Source organism: Erinaceus europaeus, chromosome 12 (assembly GCF_950295315.1).
Source record: "Erinaceus europaeus chromosome 12, mEriEur2.1, whole genome shotgun sequence".
Lineage (NCBI taxonomy): Eukaryota > Metazoa > Chordata > Mammalia > Eulipotyphla > Erinaceidae > Erinaceus > Erinaceus europaeus.
The window spans coordinates 81298563-81314811 of record NC_080173.1 but is presented as its reverse complement, the minus strand read 5'-3'; the positions used below and the strand labels follow the sequence as shown (position 1 = coordinate 81314811).

General features: G+C 43.2%; 1 long non-coding RNA gene across 1 annotated transcript; it reads left to right on the top strand.

The window, feature by feature from the left end:
* Positions 1–258: 258 nt before the first annotated feature.
* Positions 259–15398, top strand: LOC132541744 (uncharacterized). The gene is made up of 3 exons (XR_009552841.1): positions 259–358; positions 879–1964; positions 14311–15398. It is a non-coding gene; the product is annotated as an uncharacterized LOC132541744 (long non-coding RNA).
* Positions 15399–16249: the final 851 nt, after the last annotated feature.

Genomic DNA, 16249 nt, shown 5'->3' with positions numbered 1-16249 from the left:
CATTGCAAGGTGGCAATGGCTCACTGTAGGGAGATGTTCACTAGGGCTCAGAAGTTGGGTGCAATTCAGATACTCAGCTCTGCACAACAGACAACTAAGAACAGAGATCTCAAGTCTACATGCCTCACCCTCCACGCCCATCTCAGCCTCCGCAGGTGGGCGTATCTGGAGGGCGGGGCCCTGGGGTGCTGGCGGGTAGGAGTGCGCGTTCTAGGCCAACGGTGCCCCCAACCGTGCCCCCAACCGCTGCCTACAGGACTGAGCAGCTGACCCGCTCTATGACACCAGGTTTGCGCAGGAGAAGACGCAGCACTATGGACCTTCTGCTGAGGGGGTGTTGGTGTCGCTGCTCGTGGAGGTAGGGGGCGCCCTGGGAAGACCTTGGGGAGCTCTGGAAAGCTCTAGCGGCCCCGATCTCCAGTCTGCAAGATGTGTTGGCCTGCTAGAAGGTGTGGGAACCCGGGACAGGGGCGACAGGGAGGCTCCCATCCTCCCCTTCAACCTTCAGGCGGGCCCCTTTGTGTGTCCCATTCATGGAACCAGGCCTCCGTGTGAGTCAAAGTTGCCCTTGGGTGGCCTCATTATCCTGTCTTCCTGCCACCCTTTGAGGTCCTTGGAAACTGAGGCTTCAAAGGGAAAGCCTCTTCTAGGTCTCTGGGTCCTGTGAGCTAAGGTTCTGCACCCCTAAGCAGTAGAGATATTGTTCTGCCTTAATTGCAAACCCCCTGGCCCCCCAGCCAATTCCTCTCTGCTCACCCCAGAACCTGGGAGTCTTTCTTCCTCCAGAGAAAGCCTGGCTAGTTCCCTTTGAGGACAGTTGTTCTCTGCCTGTGGGGACCCACTTCTAAGGTAGGTAAGAGGCACACTTGCTTCCTTAGGCCTCATCCAGCAGTTTCAGAACAAGTGGCCGGCCGCCAGCTGACTGGACCTCAAGGACATGAGCCCTCTCTCCCTCCTCACTCTCAACAGTCTGTCTGCCTCAAGAGCTGAAGGTACTTGGTGTGTGGTCTGGGCGCTCACTGCCAGAGGGCAAGGCAGGTCTCTGTGGGAAGGCCCTTGATGTTTCCTTTGGACTGGAAGCTTTGATCTGACCTTCTATCCACCTTCAGTGAGTGCTGCCCCTACTGCTCGGCTGGCTTGTAAAGAGCCTTCTGTTCACAGAAGCTCAGGAGATTGTGGCTGGTGCTGCTGAGACCTTCCTTCACCTGGATGCAGACATTTGTAGTGGCCGTTGGGACTTGATGAGCTGCCCAGATGTGCTATCCTTACTGAGGAAGAGGGTCCATGCTTGGAGGAGGAGCAGGCACAAGTGTCTAGTCTGGTCATTTTCCACCCTGCACGACAGGACCAGGCTGCTGTCAGCTGGGAGGAGGGGATGACTAGTTGAATAGGAGGAGTGGGGTTGGGAAGCTAGCAGGGATGTCTGTGACTGTGGCAACATGGAGGCTATGGAGATAGCCTGGCAGCTGACCAGAAAGCAAATTAGGGTCTCTGAGCGCTGAGGGACAGAGGATGGGGGTGTGCATCTTCTGGGTGCAGGGTTCCTCTTTGGCCTCTGACATATTGTGTAACTCAGCAGAGTGATGGCTGCACTACATTGTGAATGTACTTAACACCCATGGAGTGTATATTTTTAAATGAAAAAAAGATCAGTTGATTGATATTTAAACTGAAATAAAACCAGGCAGATATCAAAACAAAGTAGAATATAATGCATTTGTCCTCCAAGAATGGGACATTAAGTTCCACTAGAGGAGCAAGTTGGATTTGTTGATCCGAGCAGGTGCACCTAAGGGAGTCTCCAGAGCCGTCTTGTGGGAGCTGTGGTACTTGGTGACTAGAGATTATCCTCGGACATCACTGCAGATGCCAGCTCTCTCTCCAGAGATGCTGATACAACTGATATTGGCTGCAATTCTAGAACACTTGCCTGTGTCGACAGTGCAACCGAATGTGGATATTTTGTAAGCTCTGATCTGTGGTTACTTCTGCTTTGGCTTGTGCATCTGCACCCTACTCCTCTGCACAGAAGCTGGAGCTGAAGCCAGTTCTCACTCAAGAAACTGGAGATGCGGGAGTGGGGGGATGACCACTGCTCTCACATGCCTTTTCTAAAGGTTACATCCCAGGGCTTATCGGCAAACCCAGCCCATGATCTATAAGCACCAGTCTACCAGATGGGTGTCTGAGGTCAGATTTTGCTCCTGATACATATCAACACCAGAATCTAGGGGTTCCTGCCTTTGTGATGCACGACCAGCCCCTACCCATGTGCTCACATACCCACCTCAGCCTCAGCCTCAATTTCTGCCTCCTGGAGAGTCAGGTTAGTCAGCAAAGTCCAGTGAAGACACTCCAGGTGAAGGTTGCTAATGCCCAGCTGGGACCTTGGGGGCTCAGTCTGGGTGCTGTGTGTATAGTCCCCCTCCCACATAATCTTGGGATGCTATTTGTGAAGACCTCTTTATTGCTTCTTCAATTTTGTGGAAAGCTTTAGAAGTATAGGTATTAGGTATTTCCTGAAAGTTTTGTAGAATTCATTTGTGAAGCCATCTGGTCCAGGACTTTTGTTGGTGGGAAGATTCTTAACTGTTTCGATTTCTTTGTGATTGGTACATTTAGGTTTTGCAGTTCTTCTTGGTTCAGTTTTGGAAGGGTATGGGTTTCCAGGAACTCTTCCATTTCTTCCAGATTCTCTAGCTTGGTGGCGTATAGTTCTTTGTAGAAGTCTCACATGATTTTCTGTATTTCTGTGGTGTCAGTTGTGATATCTCCTCTATCATTTACAATTCTATTTATTTGAGTCTTCTCCCCCTTAGTTAGTCTGACTAGGGGTTTGTCAATCTTGTTTAATTTTTCAAAGAACCAAACATTTGGCTTCATTGATCTTTAGACTTATTTTTTTCCTACGAACACCCTGAGTGTATGCTGACCTTTCATATTGTTTGCACTCACCTGCCTCTCGCACTCTGAGGTAAACTGGGTGTCCATGTCAATTTCCTGTACCTCTGGCATGGATCTCTGCAGAGACAGCTACCAGCAGTAATTTTGAGCCGTAGAGTCCTGCACACTGTCATAGCAGCTGCTTCAGTCCCTTGACTCTGTTCCCATCAAGACAGACAAGTATCTGTATAGATGTCCCAAAATGAAGTTACTTATACTTCAAAGGTTGGGACAAAAGTCTCCTACCAGTCTGATGAGTGCTCATAACCCACACTCCTAAGGACATGCATTCTCCACAGGCACAAAAATAGAGACACTCACTCACACGTACACACACAGGCACACACACAATGGAAGGGACATAGGACCATCCAGCTGGCATCAGAGCTGTGGCTGAGACCAAGAGCTTGCCACCTGCTGGCCTCTGTTACCTTTGGGTTTCTCCTGGAAAATGGCCCGAGGAATTTGGACTTTTGTCTCACACACTTTCTACTCATTCAGTGAGTTCCAATTCATTCTGCTCTTCCTGTGGCCTTTCTTGATAACACACAAAAGGAAAATGTTTCTCCAAGGTTGCCTAGTTACCAGGGTTCCAAATCTTTTTTTTTTTCATTCTACTGTAGTGACTTCACACTTCCCCACCCCCCATCCTTACCTAGGCTTCTCAAAAAAAAAAACTTCCAAAATGGTTCCTGTGGGTTGGTGACTGTTTGCTCTCCACCCCCATGAAATAATGCAACTGTGCGTGTGCACACACACAGTCACACTAACACATGAGCCACAATCCTGGCAAGTCTGGTGTGTGACCAGAGACTCTCCGCCCCCATGTTAAGAACTCGGGTTTAGGTCAGACCCTGAACCTCCTTCCCAGTTGTGAGGCCCTGGCTCCTCAGTCACTTCCCCCTCAGGCCTCCCTCTCCATGTGCACAGTGGGTTCATCACGCCTGCCTGGGTTCCTGAGGAAGTCCTCAGGCATGTGTGCTGACAAAGACCTTGTGCTGCTGTGCCACCATGTCTGATCTCACGTAGTGTTGTTTTCGACGGGTTATGTTGTTTTCGCCGGGCTGGCTTCACGGGCGGGTAACAGACGACCAGGGACTCATGGTTGAGCTGTAGGCAGTGTCTCTTTATTCATGCAGGACGCAGCACAATCTAAGACAAGCTAAGCTAAACTCAAGGTACAGTACAGTACAACTCACAATGCTGTCTTTATATATACTTGCCAAGTAAGGTGGAAACAGGATGTGACATAGAGAGGGTGGAGAGAAAAGTGACTGGTGAAAATCAGAGTGTGACAAAGAGGGGGCAGATTAGGCGAGAATCCTATCACTGAACCACAAATGCCCTGGAGGGAGGGTAGAACTTGTTAACAGTGGTTATGTAAATAGAATGAAGTGGTTATGTAAATAGAATAGTGTTAAGCAGGGGGGATTTAAACCAAATGTAACAGAAGGGGTCTCATGCATACCAACAACGTAGAGTTCATGCAAGGACTTAGGTGGCAGGTTTTATCACAAGGGAGTAGTAGCATAGGACACAGATCAGACAGCGATTCTGCTCTGGATCCAGGTAAAGCACTGTACCACCTGTTTTTCCTGTTCCTTCTTGGGAGAATGAAATTTTTTAAATTAGTGATTTAATAATGATTGACAAGATTGTGCTATAAGAGGGGTAAAATTCCATACAGTCCCCACCACCAGAGTTCCATATCCTCTCCCCTCCATTGAAAGTTTCCCTATTCTTTATCCCTCTAAACTCAGACATACTTCCCCTGTGGCTACCACCTAACTAGATGTTCTTTTTTTTTAAATTCCTTTATTAGGGAATTAATGTTATAAATTCAACAGTAAATACAATCGTTTTTACATGCATAACATTTCCCAGTTTTCCATATGACAATACAACCCCCATAGGTCCTCTGGCATCCTTTTTGGATCTGTACTCTCCCGGCACCTGCCCACCCCAGAGTCTTTTACTTCGGTGCAATACACCAATTCCAGTTCAGGTTCTACTTGTGTTTTCTCTTCTGATCTTGTTTTTCAACTTCTGCCTGAGAGTGAGATCCTTCTGTTTCTGTTATTTCCCTTAACATGATTTTCTCAAGGTCCATCAAGATCGTCTGAAAATGGTGAAGTCACCATTTTTAATAGTTGAGTAGTATTCCATTGTGTACATATACCACAACTTGCTCAGCTACTCATCTGTTCTTATAAACCTGGGTTGTTTCCAGGTTTTGGTTATTAAAATTGTGCTGCCAAGAACATATGTGTACACAGATCTTTTTGGATGGGTGTGTTGGATTCCTTAGGATATATCCCCAGGAGAGGAATTGCAGGATCATAGGCTAGGTTTCTAGCCTTCTGAGAGTTTTCCAGACTGTTCTCCACAGAGGCTGGACCAATTGACATTCCCATCAGCAGTGTAGGAGGGTTCCTTTGACCCCACAACCTCTCTAGCATTTGCTGCTGTTACCTTTTCTGATGTATGACATTCTCACAGGAGTGAAGTGGTATCTCATTATTGTCTTTATTTGCATTTCTCTGACAAATCAATGACTTGGAGCATTTTTTCATGTGTTTCTCAGCCTTTTGAATCTCTTGTGAATAATCTGTCCATGTCCTCTCCCCATTTTTGCATGGGGTCATTTGTTCTCTTGGGGTTGAGTTTGGCAAGCTCTTTATATATTCTGGTTATTAGCCTCTTGTGGATGTATGGCATGTAAAGATCTTCTCCCATTCTGTGAGGGGTCTCGTAGTTTGTATAGTGGTTTCTTTTGATGTGCAGAAGCTTTTTAATTTGATGTAGTCCCATAGGTTTATACTTGCCTTAGTCTTCTTTGTAATTGGATTTGTTTCACTGGAGATGTCCTTAAAATTTATGTGGAAGAGAGTTCTGCCAATATTTTCCTCTAAGTATCTGATAGTTTCTGTTCTAACATTCAAGTCCTTGATCCACTTGGAATTTACTTTTGTATTTTGTGAAATATAGTGGTTAAGTTTCATTCTTCTGCATGTTTCAACCCATTGTTTCTAACACCATTTGTTGAAGAAACTCTGCTTTCCCCATGTAACAGTCTGGGCCCCTTTGTCAAAGATTAGATGTTCATAGGTGTAGGGGCTTAACTTCTGGGCTCTCAATTCTATTCCACTGGTCAATGTGTCTATTCATGTTCCAGTACCAAGCAGTTTTGATGACAATGGCCCTATAATACAATTTGAGATCTGGGAGTGAGATGCCTCCAGTTCTGTTCTTTCTTCTCAAGATAGTTTTGGAAATTCTAGGTCTTTCTGGTGCCAGATAAACATTTGTAGCATTTTTTTCTATTTTCCTAAAAAATGTGGTTGGGATCTTGATGGGGACAGCATTAAATTTGTAGATGGCTCTGGGTACTATATTCATTTTGATGATGATAATTCTTCCAACCCATGAACATGGAATATCTTTCCACTTTGTGTCTTTTTCAGTTTCCTTGAGGAGTGACTCATAATTTTCAGTATACAAGTCTTTGACTTCTTTGGTTAGGTTTATTCCAAGATATTTTATTGTTTTTGTTGCTACAGTAAAAGGAATTGGTTTCTGGATTTCAACTTCTTCTAACTTAGTGTTTGCATAGAGGAATGCTGCTGACTTTTGAATGTTAACTTTGTAGCCTGACACGTTACTGTATTTCCTGATGATTTCCAAAAGTTTCTTGCTGGATTCCTTAGGTTTTTCTATGTATACTATCATGACATCTGCAAATAGGGAGAGTTTGACTTCTCTTCCAATCTGTATCCCTTTAATTCCTTGTTCTTGCCTGATTGTTATGGAAAGAACTTCCAACACTATGTTGAATAGTAATGGTGATAGTGTCTAGTACCTGATCTGAGGGGAAATGCTTGTACTTTTTCATCATTGAGTATGATGTTGGCTGTAAGTTTGCTATATATAGACTCCATTATCTTCAGGAATTTTCCATCTATTCTCATTTTTTATAGTGTTTTGATCATAAAGGGATGTTGTATTTTGTCAAAGGCTTTCTCTGAATCTATTGATATGACCATGTGGTTTTTGGTCTTGCTTTTATTGATGTGGTGAATCACGTTGATTTATTTATGCATATTAAACCAACCTTGCATGCCTGGGATAAACCCCACTTGGTCATGATGAACAATCTTTTAAATACACTGCTGTATCCAGTTGGCTAGAATTTTGTCCCATATTTTAGCATCTATGTTCATCTTTGATATTGGTCTGTAGTTTTCTTTTTTGGTTGTCTCTGTCTGCTTTTGGTATCATAGTGATGTTGGCTTCATAGACGCTGGAAGGGAGTATTCCAGTGTCTTCAGTCTTGTGGAAGACTTTTAAAAGTAGAGGTGTTAGTTCTTCTTTGAAGGTTCTGTAGAATTCTTTTGTAAAACCATCTGGTCCAGGACTTTTATTCTTGGGAAGGTTTTTGATAACTGTTTCAATTTCATTAGCTGTGATGGTCCTGTTCATATTATCTAGTTCCTCTTTATTTAATTTTGGAAGTTCATAGGTATCTAGGAAATCCTCCATTTCTTCCAGGTTCTATAGCTTGGTGGCATATAGTTGTTCATAGAAGTCTCGCATGATACATTGAATTTCTGTGGTGTCTGTTGTGATATCTCCTCATTCATTTATGATCTGATTTATTTGGGTCTTCTCCCTTTTTTTTCTGTGAGTCTGGCTAATGGTTTGTCGATTTTGTTCACTCTTTTGAATAACCAACATTTACTTTCATTGATTTTTTTGTATGGTTTCTTATTTTCAATGTTATTGATTTCTGCCCTAACAGTGATTTCTGTCCTTCTGGTTGCTTTAGGGTTCCTTTGTTCTTCTTCTTCTAAGTCTTTAAGATGTACAATCAGGCTGTTTATTTCTGCTTTTTCTTGTTTCCTAATGTGTACTTGTATGGCTATGAACTTCCCTCTCAGTACTGCCTTAGCTGTGTCCCATATATTTTTGATAGCTTGTGTCTTCATTTTTATTGAACCCTTGAAGCATTTTGATTTCTTCCTTTATTTCCTCTTTGACCCAGTAGTTGTTAAGGAGTATACTGTTGAGCTTCCACATTTTGGGACTATTACTAATCCTTTGTTGATTGTTAAGTGTTAGTTTAATTCCACTGTGATATGAGAAGATGCTTGGGGTGATTTTGATGCTCTTGAATTTGCTGGTTCTGTCTTTGTGGCCTAACCTATGGCCTATCCTTGAGAATGACCCATGTGGACTTGAGTAGAATCTGTATTCCAGTTTCTTGGGATGAATGACTCTGCAAATGATCTAGTTTATCTATCTCCTCATTTAGCCCCTTCATGTCTTTATTGATTTTCTGCCTGGATGATCTGTCAAGTTTAGAGAGTGGGGTGTTGAAGTCTTTTACTATGACTTTGTTGCTGTTAATATTTTGCTGTAGCTCTTTCAGTATATGTTGGATGTATTTAGATGGCTTCTCATTAGGTGCATAGATGTTAATAATTGTTAAGTCCTCTTGATTGACTGATCCTCTGAGCATTAAGTAGTGTCCTTCCCTATCTTTTTAAATCTTATTTATTTTAAAGTCTGTCATGTCAGGTATGAGAATAGCTGTTCCTGCCTGTTTTTTTGTGGGCCATTGGCTTGTATGACAGTTTTCCATCTTTTCACTTTGAGTCTGTCTTTGTTTTGTTGAGTTAGGTGCGTTTCCTGTAGACAGAGTATTGTTGGGTTGTGTTTTCTGATCCATCTTCCTACTCTGTGTCTTTTAATAGGTGAATTCAGGGTTTGGGAATCTCAGGACTCCCTGACTAGGGCCCCAGCTAGTGGGTAGCCTGATAGTGACTAAAGAGTCATAATTAAAGCATGCCAGTCTCTTGCCCTTATTCAGCTTTTGCAGTTCTTGCTTTGATAGGGTAGCTTAGGGTGAGTGAGGGAAGTATAATAGGAAATAGGTGAGGAGGTTATCTAAGTCTATGTAGACACTATTTCATTATGAATTTCATACTGACTCACTGTAGACTATTGTGCACTTTTAATCCATGAATTGGAGCACAGTGGTTTAAAAGCCTATTTTGTTCTTTTTATTCCCTGTAATTTATGGGAGCCTGAGGGCTTTTAAGCTATAAATAGCCTTCTTAGCTTAATCCCTCACTCCTGAACAAGAGATAAAGCAGGATGCAGCAGAGATAATCAAGTGGTTATGCAAAGAGACTCTCTCAGCCCCACCACTAGGCCACAGAGGTATAGATCCTCTCCTGAGTTTCCTGGTTAGTTCTCTCTTTCCTGGTGTCAGCACAGGGCTTCCTCCCTGCTGCTGCAGCTTCTGAGGCAGTAGCAATGGAGACTCACAGTTGCATTTGGTGAGTCTTACAGGAGTCTTCTCCTCCCTTCAGCTGTCTTTGTTGGTGAAACAGACTAGAGGTTGTGTCTCAGCTGTTAAACTGTCACACTGTTACCAGCCACTTAATCTTTCCCTAGGCTCCTCTCTTTGTCCACGAGCCAGATGTGTTTGCACTCACTGGTGATTTAGTGGGTTCCTGAAGTCATTATAGTCCTGTCTTGTGGTCCCAGGTGGTCTCCTTTGGTATTCCTAGTTGGCCCAGGAGAGGAGAGGAGGGAAACACAGCTGCTGCTGCTCCGTAGCCCCGTGACGAAAACATTAAAGGTTTGGAGAGTCAAATTATGTTGGTGGACAAGGGGAGATGACCCCCTCTTTTAATGAGACTGGGGCTGTTTATGATACTGTCACAACACTTTATTCAATACACACACAATCCCAATTTCCCAGTACCTCTCCAATGAACTATAACAGTGCAGGTAAGGTCTCGTCAGTGGTGTCCCCTTAAACAGGCTGGTCAGTCTGGTCTCTCTAGCAGGTCTGGATGCTGGTGGTCAGCCTAGAGCAGATCTGGCATTCTGTATTCAGCCTAGATAGCAAGCAGGCTGGTCTCTCTAGCAGGTCTGGATGTGGTCAGCCTAGAGAGGAGGTCCAGATGTGGTCAGCTTAGAGAGGAGGTCCGGATGTAGTCAGCCTGAAGAACCCGTCCACCTTAGGTCCAGCTGAGGAGTCAGTAAACCATGACCACCCAAGTGTTGGGCTGAAGTGGTTGAGCGGATGGGCATAGGAGAGTGATGTCACAGAATGCTCCGTTTCAGTCAGTCTGTTCAGTGTCCATTTCACTGACTTTTTATCCTATGCTTCTGGGGCTGGGGGTGTGGGGTTACACCACGTCCCAGCCAGTTAGGTTTGGAGGCTTGTCTAACACGTCAAACTAAACTTACCAATCTAAACAGACACATCTGTTATCTCAGGCTCGAGCCTCTGGTTGCTGTTTGTGAGGAAAATATTTTCCTTTCACTTTCTTAAAATATTTTGACTTAGTTTTACACAAATATTTACCACTAACTTCTCACAAATATTTACTAGTAGTTTCATAAATATTTCTCACACATTTCATCATAAATATTTTCCACTCCTGGGCACACAAATATTATTCTAAGTTCACACTTCTTATATATCAATATTATTTTAAGTACACACTTCTTATATACTGTCACTTTACTAAGTATTTTAACATTTTAAATATTCAGTCATTCTTACTGCTACTCCAGATCTGGGCATTGGTCACAACATATCTGTTAAGGGGTCTGAGGTCTCAGCCTCTGTCTTAAGGGTACAGTTTTTTCTTCATCTGGTGTATACAGGGGGCACCTGACTGAATGCATGAATTTTCCTGTTCCTGACACCCTGCCTCCCCCAGTCCTAATAACGAGATGTTCTTTCGGGCTATTTCTGATCTTGTCCTCTTCTCCCCAACTTTCTCTTCCTTCCTTCTATTTCTTTCTAGACACAGGGGCTCCTTTCTCTTCTCCTCTCCTGGTAATGAACTTATATTTCAGATATTTCAGTGTGTGTGTTCCTCTGAGTCCCCCTGCAGGGCTGGCTCCAAAACTGTCATTTCAACCATGTTAAATGGCTTCATATAATGTGGAACCTTTGGGATTGAGTTTTTTGTTTTTTTCTTCACTGGCAGAGTTCCCCGGAGATTTGTCTACAGTGTTTTGTTGTCTGTGTCAGTAGCTTGTATGTTTCCTTTTAATCTTGAGTGTTCTCTGTAATTTAGATGCATTACAACTTGTATAAAAAAAAAAAATCACCTGTTGAAGGGTGTTTGGGCTGACACTAGATTTTGACTATCACAAATTGTCAAAATAAAATTGCTTTGAATCTTCCTGTGTCTGCTTTTGTGCAAACATGCACTTTAATTTCAGTGGGATCTATGTGGGCTACCACTTTTATGCTGTTTTAGATGAAAATGCCACTTTTCCAGAGTCCTATCCCCATACCCCTTCATATTTCTTTTTTAAAAATATTTATTTTATTTATTTATTCCCTTTTGTTGCCCTTGTTGTTTTATTGTTGTAGTTATTATTGTTGTTGTCGTTGTTGGATAGGACAGAGAGAGAAATGGAGAGAGGAGGGGAAGACAGAGAGGAGGAGAGAAAGACAGACACCTGCAAACCTGCTTCACCGCCTGTGAAGCGACTCCCCTGCAGGTGGGGAGCTGGGGTTTGAACCGGGATCCTTATGCCGGTCCTTGTGCTTTGCGCCACCTGCGCTTAACCCGCTGCGCTACAGCCCAACTCCCACCCCTTCATATTTCTATTAGCAAAGTATGAGTAATCTTCTTTCTCTGTGAAATTGTCTGAACAGATCTGCTACCCTGTGCCTCAAAAAACTGAAACCAAAAGCAGTAAAATGCTGCAGACCAGCCTTTTGCAAAAATAAATAAATAATTTTTTTTTTTTTTTGCTGTATTGTACCAAATGAGGTCAGGGTACCTTCATTATTAAAATCAACCCCCCATGTAATAGCCACATTTAATTTTAAATTTTCTCTTTTAAATCACTTTTGCCACTGGAGCTATCACTGGGGTTCAGTGCCTGCACGATGACTCCACCATCCCAGTAACCTTGTTTTTCCCTTTTCCTTCATACAGGTTGAAAGACTAAGATGAGAAGAGAGATGCTTGTAGCAATGTACCACCACTCATGAGGTTTTCCTCATGAGATGGGAATGGGGCTCAGACATGGGTCTTTGCACATGGTAACATGCACTTTACCTGTTACCCCCTATAGTAATCACAGTTTTTTTATATTCACAAAAATGGGGAGGGCCAGAAAACTGAGACTTAGATCTCTGGCCTCTGCAATGTTTTACCTTTCATATTTTTCCCTCAAAAGGGAAAAAAAAAGATGAGGGTGAGGCATTTAAGGCTGTATCTCCCTGCTTCCCATCACTTACGGCCAAAGGACTCTGGCTCCATGCTCACTGTGGGATCATTCCAACATGCCTTCTAGAGATGCCTGTCCTCAGGTGTGTGTGTGTGTGTGTGTGTGTGTGTGTGTGTGTGTGTGTGCCTACAAATACCTGCCTTTTCCCACACAGAGTTTATACACTGACTTCACAGGACCGTCAGAAAGGGGTTGGGGCTTGTCTGAGGTAGTCTCTCTTGTTCTTATATTCACTCACTCACTGGGGTTGAGTTTTACCCAGCTCCCCAACCCCTAGCCTTCTCTTGCCCTATGGCAAACCCAGTCATTCTGTAGTTTGTTCTCACCTGCTCTTATGCCAGAAAATGCTACTATCACCCACCATATTAAATTTTACTTACTGTAAAGAGCTACTTGCTGCCCTAATCCAGCTTTCTAGTCCTGTTCTCAGTTCTGACACCATCTTCCCAGACAATACTTTTTTGGGGTTTTTTTTTTGCTTCCAGTCATTGGGGCTCAGTAGAAACACTACTTCTGGTGACCATCTTTTCCTTTTTAAAAAATTTTTATTTACTTATTTTTAATTAGATAGGACAGAGAAATTCCCAGAGGGTGGGGAAACAAAGAGAGGGAGAGAAAGATAGACACCTGCAGGCCCTCTTCACCACTCATGAAGCATTCCCCCTGCAGGTAGGCAGTGAGTGTCCAAACCCGGACCCATGTGTATATCCTTTCTCACAGTACTGTGTGTGTGCTTAAGGGTGCACCACCACCTGGCCCCCACCCAGACAATACTTTTAGCCTACCTGCAATTTAGCTGTCGGTCTAAGGCAAGAGTTAGTAAAGTCATGGCCCCCATGAAATATACCTAAAATAGACTTCCTAGCTTCTTCCAACATAAAGACCCCCCCAATCTGCTGTATTCTTACCTCTAGTCTAGGTTCCTGCTTACTAAACAATTTGTCCTGCTTTCTGTCTTAATACTCTTCAGTCACCAAGTTGCAGATGCTACCCTGACACCATCCTGACTTCCCTGGGTACATGACCTCTCCAATGTGTCCTGAAACCTCACCTCCCCGGAGCCCTACTCCACTAGGGAAAAATAGAAATAGGCTGGGGGTATGGATCGACCTCTCAACCAGCTATATCCAGCAAGGAAGCAGTTATAGAAGTCAGACTTACCACCTTCTGCATCCCATAAAGATCTTTGATCCATACTCCCAGAGGGATAAAGAATAGGGACCCTTCCAGTGGAGGGAAGGGGATACAGAACTCTGGTGGTGGGAATTGTATGGAACTGTACCCCCTCTTGTCCTGAAAACATAAATAAAAGAGTAGTCAGTCATATGTGCTTGTGGTTGTTTGTGTTCCTCTGTTGTCTAGTGATCTTGTACATCTTTTTTTTTTGAAGGGTAATTTTCTTTTTATTTAGTTATATATTTAAAAAGGGAGACATTAACAAAACCATAGGATAGGAGGGGTACAACTCCACACAGTTCCCACCACCAGATCTCTATATCCCATCCCCTCCCCTGATAGCTTTCCCATTCTTTATCCCTCTGGGAGTATGGACCCAAGGTCATTGTGGGTTACAGAAGGTGGAAGGTCTGGCTTCTGTAATTGCTTCCCCACTGAACATGGGCATTGACTGGTCGGTCCATACTCCCAGTCTGCCTCTCTCTTTTCCTAGTAGATTGGGTCTCTGGGGAATGAGAGCTCCAGGACACATTAGGGTCGTCTGTCCAAGGAGGTCTCTTCGGCATCATGCTGGCAGCTGGAACCTGGTGGCCAAGTAATGAAGCTGTCATTCCACACCTGAAGTCTCTGGACACAGTCTGAAGTGAAGCATGCTGGGGTTGCACTCGTTGCGTTGATTAGGTTGTGATCGGCGGATGCAATATTATTTGATGTGAACTGAGAGGAGCATGCAGGAAAGTGCTCCCCAGAATGGTAATTTTCTTTACTTATAATCTATTGACTTATTTTCTAATCACATATAAAAATACATCTGCATAGAAACATCTAGACTTATATCTGACAAAAAAAATGAGTACTATCTTTAACTTATAAGTTAAATTTTGTAACACATTATGTTATTATTATTTTTTTTAGGAAGAAGCATAGAAAGAGTGAAAAGAACATAGCACCAAAACTTTCTTCAGTGAAGTGAGGCCAGGCCTGAGCCTGGATTGTACACATGGCAGAACAGTGCACTATGCAAGTGAATTTCGCTGGCCCTCATAACAAGTTAATATTGAGCCAACAACAACAAAAAAAAGCTGATGGCTTCAAACTCTGGCACTTGGTAGGTAGAAAATGCACCTGAGGTCAAAGGAAAAAATTTTTTCCTCAAAAGAGAACACAACAGAAGTTAGGTAAGAATGTATTGAGTAATGTTTTCCAAGTGATCTTTCTTTTTTTTTACGGTTTTGTTAATGATCTTGGACATCTTATACATGCTTATTTACCATATGTTTATCTCCCTTTTTGATGAAATAGATCCTCAGGATGTTTTGTCCACTTTATCATTCGTTTTTTTTTTCTACCAGTTTTGAGAGCTCTTTATGTATCCATCTGTTTGTTGAATATGTGGTTTGTAAATATTTCTCCTACTTTGTTGCTTCACTTTTCATGCTTTTCAAAAGGCTTAGACTTGAGCAAAAGTTGTTAACTTTATGAGCACTAATTTGAAGAGTTTTCTTTCTTTCTTATTTGTTTTTGACCTCCAGGGTTATTGCTGGAACTCAATGCTGTCACTACAAATCCACCACTCCCAGTGGCCATTTTTTGCCCCCCCCCCATTTTATTCATAAGACAGAGTGAAATTGCAAGGGGAGGGGGGGAGAGAGAGAGAGAGAGAAAGAGACCTGCATACTGCTTTACCACTCTTGAAGTATCCCCGTAAGGTAGGGAGTGGGCACTCAAACCCCAGATCCTTGCCAATAATACTATGTGCATCTCCACCAGGTGTGCCACTGCTAGGCCCTCCTCAGAGTTTTCTTTAATAAATCATGCTTTGATGTTAACTCCAAACTTTCTGCTTTGCGGAAGCACTTCCATATGCATTAATATTTAAGTTTGTGTCCAAGAGCTATGCCTTATTTCATTACTGTATTTGTATATTATATCTTTATCTTTGTTTTCTAGACAGCAATCATTGCTGGGTCACATCCACCATGTTGTTCCCTCAAGATATTGCAAATTCCAGCGAGAGTTGAAACCATATTGCCGGAGTACCTTGTTCCACCATGTTGTCCCCTCAAGGCATTGTAAATTCCCGAGAGAGTTGAAATGATATTCCCAGAGTGCCTTTCCCAGCCAATCCTGTCTCGACTAGTTACTTCCGGGTTTTTGCCCTATAAAGCCCTCCTGCCTCCGCCTCTCTCCCTCTTGCCCGCTTTTCACATCGGTGACTGAACGCAGGGAAGGGTGTTTCGCATAGTGGGAGGTGGCCATTTTTGCTAGCTCCACATGGCCCAAACTGCTGTGCTCTCATCCAACTCTGAGGTGTCTGCATGAATAAAGATTTGTGTTCCCTTGCCGCTCAGATCTCCTCTCTCTCCTCTGCGGCACAGCCCGACAAATCATTATTTACTTGACTATATTACGTTTGTACTGGGTTAATTACCCCAATTTTTTTTTCTTGTTTGGATTTGAGACCTCCTGCATACAATATTTCACTACCCCATGCTAACCATTACATTCAGATTGAGAGGGAGAAATGTCAAAGTACCGGAACTTCCCCCTAGTGCCAGCACAGCAAAAAGATTCTAGGACTCAAACCTAGCAAAGTGTACACCCTCTCTGTTGAATTATCTCTTGACCCCAAACATCTTTGAAATCTCCCTCTTGTTATTTTTGTCATTAATTTCGCCTTTCTACTTTAGTCAATGCTATCTTTTTTTTTTTTTTTTGCCTCCAGGGTTACTGCTGGGGCCCAGTGCCTGCACTATGAATCCACTGCTCCTGGAGGCTATTTTTCCCATTTTGTTGCCCTTGTTGTAGTTGTTATTGTTATTGTTGTCATAGATATTGTTGCTGGATAGGACAG